The sequence below is a fragment of the Rana temporaria genome, chromosome 1 (assembly GCF_905171775.1).
Source record: "Rana temporaria chromosome 1, aRanTem1.1, whole genome shotgun sequence".
Classification (NCBI taxonomy): Eukaryota; Metazoa; Chordata; class Amphibia; order Anura; family Ranidae; genus Rana; species Rana temporaria.
Genome location: NC_053489.1, coordinates 245142104 through 245153068, shown reverse-complemented (window position 1 = coordinate 245153068; position 10965 = coordinate 245142104).

Here is a 10965-nt window from a genome sequence, read left to right as displayed (position 1 = left end):
TAAAGAAAAAAAAGAGCCTTAACAATCACTTTAATGACTAGGCCATTGTTTGCTTTTTGGCGCCAGTTTATTTTAGCTGACAATTGCGCGGACATTCGACGATGTACGCAAATAAATTTGATGTCCTTTTTTTCCCACAAATAAAGCTTTCTTTTGGTGGTATTTGATCACCTTTGCAATTAATTTTTTCCGCTATAAACAAATTAAAAAACTTTTTTATATATATTTTTTTTATTTTCTGCTATAAAACATACCTAATAAAAAAACTGAAAAATCGAATTTCTTCATGAATTTTTGGCCAATATGTATTCTTCTACATTTTTTTGGTGAAAAAAAACAATATACTGATTGGTTTGCACAAATGTTATAGCGTTTAGGGGATAGATTAATGGCATTTTTATTTATTTTCTTTTTTTTTTTTTACTCGATTTTTTTGCAGGATTGCAACATTGTGGCGGACAGATCGGACACCTAACTGATATTTTTGACACTTTTTTGGGACCAAGTGCAAAAAATATTCACTGACATTGTACTAATGACACTGGCAGGGAAGGGGTTAACACCAGGGTCGATCAAGGGGTTGACTGTGTTCCCTGGGTGTGTTTACTAACTGTATGGGGGATGGGCTGCCTGGGATAAAACAGAGATCTGTCTTCCTCCATAGCAGAAAGACAAGATCTTCAACCCCTGTCAGAACTGAGATCTGCCTTGTTTACTTCGGCAGATCCCCATTCTGTCTCTGCGGGGGAATGATCGTGGGCGGTCTGCGGACATTGAGTCCGCTGGACCCGCTAAATGGCTCCCCCGCTGGCGCCCACAGTAGCTAGTGCACAAAATGCTGTACCGGTATGGTGATTCGCGCAGCCGAGCCACCTTGCTGCAGTATAACTGCGGCGGCTGGTCGGCAAGTGGTTAATGACTTTCAATGACTCTAATGCTGCGTACACACGATCAGTTTGTCTGATGGACCGTTTTCATCAGACTAACCGATCGTGTGTGGGCCCCATCGTTTTTTTATCCATCGGTTAAAAAACTAGGAATTTGTTTTAAAATTATCTGATGGTTAACTAACCGATATAAAAAAACAATCGTCTGTGGGCATGTCCATCGATTAAAAATCCATGCATGCTCAGAATCAAGTCGACGCATGCTTGGAAGCATTGAACTTCATTTTTCTCAGCACGTCGTTGTGTTTTACGTTACCGCGTTCTGACACGATCGTTTTTTTTAACTGATAGTGTGTAAGCAAGACTGATCATCAGTCAGCTTTATCGGATAACTGATGAAAAAATCCATCAGTCCGTTTTCATCACATGTGTACAGGGCATTAGGGTTATACATGAAGGCCCCCGTTCTGTACTGCTGATGCACAAACCAAATGTAGCCGTGAGCTGAGCTTTTCAGTTATTGTTTCAGTCTTTTTATGTGTAAAAGAATCTTTGAATTTCCACTATTTTGCCCTCCATAGCCTTGTGAAATCCCTGATTTCTCAGTGTGTATATAGCAGGGTAAACCAAAGGAATCACTATAATATTAATCAGCGAGAGCTTTTTACTATATAAAGAGTTTGGTCCATTGGGCAACACATATATGAAGATCAGAGAGAAATGACAAATTGTAGAAACAAGAAGGTGGGAAGCACAGGTAGAAAAGGCTTTCTTTCTTCCAGAGGACGACTTAATTCGGATTATTGTATATATTATAAAAATATAGGAAAACATGCCAAATGTTAAAGGCAACAAAAGAATTACTGCGCTGAGAATGATAGCAACCATTTTTACCAGGGTGGCATTAGAGCAAGCAAGTTCTACAACGGGGACGTAATCACAATAAAAATGATCAACTATATTTGAAGCACAGAACTCCAACTGCCCTTGCAATATAGACATACTTAACCCACATGTAAATGATATCAGGCAGAATACAAATAGCAGAATGTTGCACAATCTATTATTTATAAAGTAAGAATACCTTAGTGGGAAACGAATAGCTATGTATCTATCATAGGACATTAGTGCATAGAGAAAAGACAGCACGTTTCCCACAACACTTAGCACATGTATTTGTATTAAGCAACCAATGACAGAGATGCTTGCCCTTTCAGACAGAATGTCCTGTAGCATTTTTGGGATAAAATTAGCAGCATACAGAAATTCACATATAGACCTGCTTCTGAGTATAAAGTACATTGGGGTTTGGAGATGAATACTGGTAGACACCAACAGAATAATTAGGAAGTTTAGTAAGCATGTAATAAAGAAAAGGATCAGCAGTAGAATAAAGAGTGGAATTTTGAAGCCATGAAGGTTATAAAATCCAATAATCAAGAATTCTGATACAACAGTACTGTTGCTTGTGGCCATAATCTGTAAAATGGATAAATCACATTTGTATTACATTATTGCCTGTGAACAAATGAGCTGTGCAGAAGTTTGCAAAGTAAGCACAATGTTTTTGTGATGCCTATTTTGATAACTTTTGCCCATTCAAGAAAGTTACTACAGTACATAAAATGACCAATGCTTGCATGCAGAGACCCTACTGCCTTGTTTTATTAAATCCACAGTTAAAAATATATATAGAAATCGAGAGCAAACACATTTAATTGCTGTGTCTTGATCACAGCAAAAGAGGCCATAACCCGCATTTCATATAAGGCTCAATCAGGTCAATTTTGCTAACCCCCCACCCGTCCTCACATGCACGTTCCCGGAAACACATGAAAAATAAAAAAAATGTATATTGTGAATGCGGTGCCAATAAATCCTAATTGCATCAAAAATGCAGCTCGCAGATGTACATTTTGTTGAGTGCCAAAATGCGCAAAGCTCACCACCCAAAAGAGTTTTTGGAGCTTCTTTTGAGTGTTTGTCAAACGTAGGGCAGCTTATTCATATGTAAGTGCTACCCTATGCGTGTCAAGCAAAAAAAGTCAAAACTTTTTAATGTGCGTTTCCACTATACCTAGTGTGAATGAAGCATAGAGCAGTCTATCCTGAAGTTCAGATTTCTCATCATGCAGTGCAATCTCCTGTCATCACTGACACATCCAGATCTGTGACAGTCACCACTACACAGATACTGAGGTACACTTAGCCTTGGTTCACACTATGAACCGCAAGGGTCCAGTGTGAGGGACAGGTCTATCTATGATAGTGTCACCAGGATGGACAGGAGATACCTAGACCCCTTATCTCCCTGTACTCCATGCCCGGTTACGGTCAGTGATTGGGAATGCTGGATCAGTAATGGGTAAACAGTGATTTGTACAATCATGTAGGATTTTCTCCTCCTTGCAGCTGGGCTTCTTATCCTGTACCACCCTGTGTGTCTGCTCCATCATCCCGGGCACAGTCCCAGCATCTCTTCTCCCCTCTCTTTCAGGAGCCTTTCTGTGTGTGCAGATCCCCGCCTGCCTCTGGTGTCATGGTTTCCAGCTCAGATCCCAAGCACATGGTTTACTTTCTTGGTTTGTATAGTTGGGTAAGCATGCTGATTCCCTGGTCAATGAGTATGGTGGGTTTGTAAGCTTCAGCTGACTGGGGTGCAGCACAGAGCTCTACATGCTTCCTGTCCTCCACTAGAGAACCGGTGGTGGCCTCACCAGTAGCAGAACAGAGCACAGAAGAAACAGCGGAGGTGGCCTAGAAGAAGGAGGAGGGAAAGGAGGGGTGTTGTTATAAGGAAGGGGGTGAGACAACCTAGCACCACTAGTAGCCCCTTCCTTTCTGAGATGTGGGATCAACCACCGCTCTACACTTTTCCAGGGACAGGGGATTGGGATATTAGTCCCCCATCCCAGTCCCCTAAGGCAGCTGCCTAAACCACCTATATGCTGCCGCCGGCCCTGGGCCTGATGCAGAATTGTACACACTGCCCAATACTATACAAAATATGGAAATGTCTCTGGCAGCTGTACTGTCTGTTAATTTTTTGTACCTTCCGCAATTTGTGCTTTACTCTGCTGAAGATTGGTTTATAGCTACTGATAAAACACAAAATATGTTAACAAAAAACATTATTTCTGTCAGTATTTGTTGTTAACACAACATGGGGTTGACCTACTAAAACTGGCGTACATTGGTTACTATGTGCAGCTGCACCAGATTCTATCAGCTTCTATCTTCAGCTTGTTCAATTAGGACCCCTTTCACACGGGCTGTCCAATCAGGTCCGCATGTCAGTTTTTTCCAATCTTTTCTATAGAGTGGCAGATGCAGGCAGACACATGTCCGCCGACACCCGCTGCCATCTGATATCTGATTATGTCAGCCAAAAACAGACATATAGGGGGTTATTTATGAAAGGCAAATCCAGTTTGCACTACAAGTGCAGTCGCTGTACATCTAAGGGGTAGATCTGAAATGAGGAAAAGCTCTGCTGATTTTATTATCCAATCATGTGCAAGCTAAAATGTTGTTTTTTATCTTCCTTGCATGTGCCCCTTAGATCTACAGCAAGTGCACTTGTAGTGCAAAGTGGATTATCCATTTGTAAATAACCCCTATAGTGTTCCCACTCCCCATCCGTCAGGCAGATCGGATGGAAATGGACAGGCAGTCCATTTCCATCTGATTGCCCCATAGAGGAGAGTGGGACACAGACCTATCATCTGTCTGCTCAGCAGGGATCAGCAGAGAGATCCCCCACTGAGCAAGTAAATTCTGCTTAGTGGAGGCGCCCATGTGAAAGGGGCCTAAGCTTTGACATTAAGCCGCACTGGATTCTATGTTCACATGTTTTAGTAAATCTCCCCCCATTTGTCCCTAAAATTCCTAAATGATCAGATTTTGGCTGAAACTATAAACCTCTGCACACAAGGCTTCTGTTAACATTTGGGAGCATGCTAACTATTGTAAATTTCATAAACTGAGTGAAAAAAAAGAAATAATTCTATGAAATTTAACATTAGTAATTTACATAGCTCATGGCCACTGGGGATGATCAGTGTTAAACCCTAAAACAGGGACTTCTCTAATAAATGTTTACAGTTAAATAACATGTAGAAAGAAAGTGTGATGTAGGTGGGTAGGTCAATGCCTCCTCACCATCTTGTGAGCTTTTGTTTCGGTGCAGTAAGGACTACTTAATATGTATGAGATACCCTGCCCTCCTATTAGTCAATGTTAGATCACTGGTGTGCTTTAGGGTAACTGTGTATGGTGGTGGCAGGCAAAGAGTTTGAGTGGATACTTCAAGTTGGCCATACATTGTTAGTTTAGTCCCCCACCAGGACATTGTATTGTGACAGCAGCACCCACCACTGTCAGATATACACTGATAAGTGGTTGCAGCTGATTTGTTACAAATGCCGATCGATGGAAGACTCTGCAACGTCCTTTCAGCAGAACTTAATTAAACAATTGACATCTGTCAAGCTGGGAAGCACACTGATCAAAATACTTCTGGTTCCTTCTGGACAGGCCAAATTTTGATAAGTGTATGATAAACTTTTGTGGGTAGTTTCATAAAAATTGAGTGGTAATGGGCCATCCAAGCAGGGTTGCCAAGCTCCCGCAGCATTTCTTACTGACAAAACATGGAAAATTTACTGGCGGAGCAGTTTTTTAACTGACAACCTGAGAAAATACAGAACTATTGAAAACTAACGCAGTGAATATTTTTAACAGTATAAATATATGGAAACACCGGCAATAACAAAGTAATTTGCTTGATTTACACTTAAAAAGTCAAAACAGCATGAAATTATCAGCCCCTGATCTTTACTTGCAGTTGTAAAAAAAATCACAGATTTTTACAAACTGTCAGTAAATTTACTGGCGGTTGGCAACCCTGAATCCAAAAAAAAACCCTGTCAAGATGAAGACTGTGGATACTGCTCTGTCTAATATTTTTTTATTTCATTACAGTAAAGTGTATTGATACTCAAAACGTTTTTATTTTTTAAAGGACTAGAAATCCTGAGAGGGTTTACTGCAGTCAGAGCTTCCATTATAGAGATTCCTTCACTTCCTGTCTGATGAAAAGGTTTTCCCATGACAGGAAGTGAGGGGAATCTTTCTAACAGCAACATATACAGAAGTGGAAAGCAATAAAAAATTGCTGCGCTACTATAAAACAAAAATAGTGTAGGTGACAAGTATTGGATAAATGTGTACCCATATTAAAGTGCATATGTGCTAAACATATCATAGATGCAAAATCAACTGCTGGTGACATTAAAAATAAACATGGGCAAAAATCTATGAACCATAAGACTCAGCTAAAGATGGAATGTTCTTCCGACATCAACAAATAAAGTTCATATAGGAAACTGAGCAAATGTGAAAAACAGGATCACCCAGGGGTAGGGGTAGGTACCTGAATCTACATTTTATTTTTCACATTTGCTGCGTTTCCCATATCGACTTTATTTGTTGATGTCGGAAGAACATTCCATCTTTAGCTGAGTCTTATGGTTCATTGATTTTTGCCCATGTTTATTATTAATTGATTTTGCATTTATGATATGTTTAGCACATATTCACTTCAATACTGATACACATTTATCCAATACTTGTCACCTACATGTCCTATCGGTGTTAGTTCAATTCATATTGAAGCTTATTGTATAATAGCACTGCACTTTTTCTTTTGCATATACAGAAGTAAATGCTTTCTTAAATTATATGGGGAATTCTAGAACCTGTGTCTCACAGAAATTGAGGAGAAATCTCTGTAACAGAGCCCTAAAAAACAGAAAGCAGTAAAATATGACAGGGATTTAAATCCTCCCCCCTCTCTATCCACAGCCTGCAAATTGGGAGCAGCAGCTGTGATTTTAGTGCAGTCTCTGTGTCCCAATTGACATGAATGGGACTAACTGCACAGAGATGAATGGAACAACAGCATCCTCGTGCAGGAAAACACAGAGCTCACACAGGTGTAGGCTTAAGTAAATCTGTGTGAACAAGACCATACTTTAAAATATAAATTGTACTTCACTTACCACAGACTATAGAATGAAGGAGGATTTAACTTGTGACTCTCTGCAAACATACAAATAAACACTCCTTTGTGAGTCTACAGAACACTGTTCATTAGAAGTATGACTGTAACCTTCCTCAGTCATGCAGTGGCTTCCCAAGAAATGTTTGCAGCACGTATTTTGTATTTATATGTTGTTGTTCTCATTTGTTTAACTTGTTTTTATCCAACTTATGTGGAAGATGTCTCAGGAGAGATAATTACTGTTTGGTATTTTTAGAAACTGACACTGTTGTACAGTATTAGTTATGTCATGCTCTAATTAATGAGAGATCAAAACATACACTAATTAAATCCATCTCAGTTGTCTGTCTAGTGTCTAAGCCTAGATTTGCGTCTTGCAAAATCTTAACATATGTACACACACACAGGTGACCTTCCTTCAAATGTCATATAAATAATAAAACTGTGAATAGTGACCACAATACACTGATTATTAATGAACATTAAACATAAATGTACAAAAATGTGAAACAATTAAAATACTCAAACCATATCATATATATTTGCAAAAAAATGTCACACAATGCATGTCAGTAACCACAATACACTTAATGTGAATGAATATTAACCACTAGCTGCCCGCCCACCGTCATATGACGGCAGGACAATGCAGCTTTCGTTCTGGGCGGACGTCATATGACATCTTCGCCTTCCCGGGCCACTAGGTGGCGCGCGCGTGCCGTGTCACTGGAAACCCGATACGCGTGCCTGGCAGCCACGATGTCCGGCGGGCACCTGCGATTGCCCAGTAACTGAGCAGGATCGTGGATCTGTGTGTGTAAACACACAGATCCACGTCCTGTTAGGGAGAGGAGACCGATGGTGTGTCCCTTGTACATAGGGACACCGATCGGTCACCTCCCCAGTCAGTCCCCTCCCCCCACAGTTAGAATCACTCCCTAGGATACACATTTAACCCCTTGATTGCCCCCTAGTGTTAACCACTTCCCTGCAAGTCACATTTATACAGTAATCAATGTATTTTTATAGCACGGATCACTGTATAAATGTGAATGGTCCCAAAAATGTGTCAAAAGTGTCCGATGTGTCATCTACAACAATATCGCAGTCACGATAAAAATCGCAGGTCGTCGCCATTACTAGTGTAGCGGGGTCATCCTGTCAGAGGCTAATGACAGGCCATCCCCGCTGGAACTTTATTCTAGCTTGTAAATACGTAGGATACCTTTAAGAAAGTGATGCATTGTGGGATTGCAAGTAGCAGGAGTTATGGACTCCATTGGCTCTTAGGAGAAACAGACTACACTCACCACAATGCCCTGCATCACTTGAACATGTGACACCTCCACACAGACTTATGGGGGAGGTTACTTAAGGAAAGGGAGTGGCTGTTTTTGCTCTCTCTGGTCCTGCATTCTTCTCCTCTGCGGAGCTGCTGAGACAACACAGCCGTGCTGTTAGGCCAGAAGCCTGGGCCTAAACCCACCGAGAGACCAGCCATCCGGAAGGAAGCAAGACTCCAGTATGTGGGGAATTGTGTGTTGTCTCTCCTTTGGTCTTATGTCATTTCTATGGTTTTTATACTGTTTTGGTTTTATGGTGTGATATTGTTGTTTTATTAGTTGATTTTAATTGTGGTACATATTTTATATTGTTACTATGTTAATTTATGCTTGTAACACTCGGTCTTGCTGTGAATTGTTAATGTCTGGAAGCGTTTCGATACCTTCGGGTGATTCTACGCTATACAAGCAATAAGCAATAAACAATAAGTATCCAGCCAGCGTGTCCGGAGATCGAAGAGGCAGCCCAGCTGACAACTGAAACAGTGGAGCACCCTCGTCCAGGATCCTTGTGCCTTTTTCATTCTTGTCCCCATCATGTTTGGCCACTACTGTCTATTGATATGTCCAACGCTTTTTGTTCAATCCTTAAATTTCGAGCACTAGTAACATCAATTTGACATCATTATACTTTTAGTACAAAAAATCGTTAGCAAATTACAATACCTGGTTCAATGTGTCACAATCAGGCTCCTCCAGGAACTCCGGTTGTTCCTCCGAAGATGGCTGCTCTTGGCTGCAGGGAAGGCTGGAGGGTTGGCTGCAGGGAAGGCTGGAGCTACTTCTGGGGGGAAGGGTTGAAAGGGATTCCCTTGACAGATTATTATCTAGGAAATTGAGTTGGCTGTAGTACCATAGGTTTGGCTTGTATATCTTATCAGAAGCTGCTCCTGCCCTCATCGATTTGATGACTATCGTTTGTTGAGTACAATATGTGCCCCTAATGGTCCCAATTTTTTTATTGACATCCTTGATTGTTGCTGTGGGGATCTTTGTCTTTACAAATGCAAGCAGGCTCCCAGTGCTTGTTTTCTGGCTTCTTTGTTTTTATTGAGATTGCTTTTTGTCTGCCATTGTCATGGACATGCAATAATGTCTGGCAGTTTACCTTCTCCTCATGTGTCCATTAGAGGCCTGACTCTCTTTTGGCTGCCTTTTTATCATCTCTCCTTCCTGTATGGCCCCACCTCAGGCCATCCCAGGAAGTCTATATTAACTGTTGCACTGCAGGTCTGCTTTGCTGTTCAACTTTGTTATTAGTTTGTGTTCCTGTCTGCCGTGTGCTACGTTTACCTTTCTGTGTACCGATTTTGTCTCGTCTCTGACTACTCCTGTTTGCCTGTGACCCTGACCTTTTGGCCTGTCCCTTGGTTACCCTTGTCTGCCTGTTGCCCCGACCTTCGGCTTACCTATCACCATCCCTTGTGTCCTCAGTGACTGCTTCCCCTCTCTCCCTAAGGTGCGTGACCTGGGGGACCCCAGGGGCCGCGACCTGGGTTCAGTTGTAGCGAAGGCCATCCTCACCACTAGAGGCTCTGGTGAACACCTGCTGGACCTTATACTCCGCGCCCTGGGGAATCTTGGGTTCATGTTTCCTGTCCATCTGCAGCAGTCTGCTATTGGGTTCACTACCTTGCGGTGCAACCCTGTCTCCATCGGGGTGCATTTGTAACCTGGCCACAGGTGACCTGACAGACAGAATATTGGCAGATCCTTCCATCTCTGCACAAACTCAGTCATAAAGTCCTGATCTTTGAAAGCATGCATGATTTATGCAAGTCAAAATCAATACAAAAAAGATAATGTCAGTCAAGCCTCTACTAATAAATGTTCTCACCATATATAGCCACAAACTCATCCGCTGATCAATAAAGTCAAAATCATGTTATGTACCGTAGTTGTACACATTCGTTCATTCCTTCCGCCTTCTTCCACACACTGAACATCGTTTTGACCCATGCGGTATCCCTTTATATACACTGTGCATGCGTGAAGCTCCGCATGTTTTCCCCGCCCCTGACGTTCGTTCTAGTACTTTTCCCGCCCCTTCTCAGTCGTCTAGTGCAAGACAACATGGCGGACACTCGGCAAGTGGCAACCTCAAGCCAAGAGTGAACCCAGGCGGACCAAACACCAGATCCCGGAGATACAAGGCCACAAACATGGAATTTGAGGAGATGGTGGAAATGGTGGCAATATTGAGGAGGGAGGATTATGATGCTAAACATGGCCCATACAAATACCCTAATAAGGTGAAGGCCCAAAAAATGGACAAAGTGGTCAAAACTCTCAAATTTAGGGTGCGCAGATCCAAGGAACAGCTCCGCAAAAGATGGTCTGACATCAAATTGAGGGAGCCGGAGCAATACCAGAAAATTAAAAGAGTAATTAGAAAAAGTAAGTAATTTTCCTGTGTACTTCAGATTAGTATTAATATCATGGTGCTGCATGTGCTTTTTCTTTCATGTAGTGCAGTTTAAGATGTCAAGTTTCATGTTTGTGGGCACAATACTTGGTCGTAGGAATCATCGTTCATTCGCTCACTAATAATAAAATACGATCTTTTTGTCTGATACAGTGTTTTAGAAATGTCATCATGCCTATTTAGGTATGGAAAATGTAGTTAACACTGTATCAGACAAAAAGATCGTATTTTATTAATAGTGAGCGA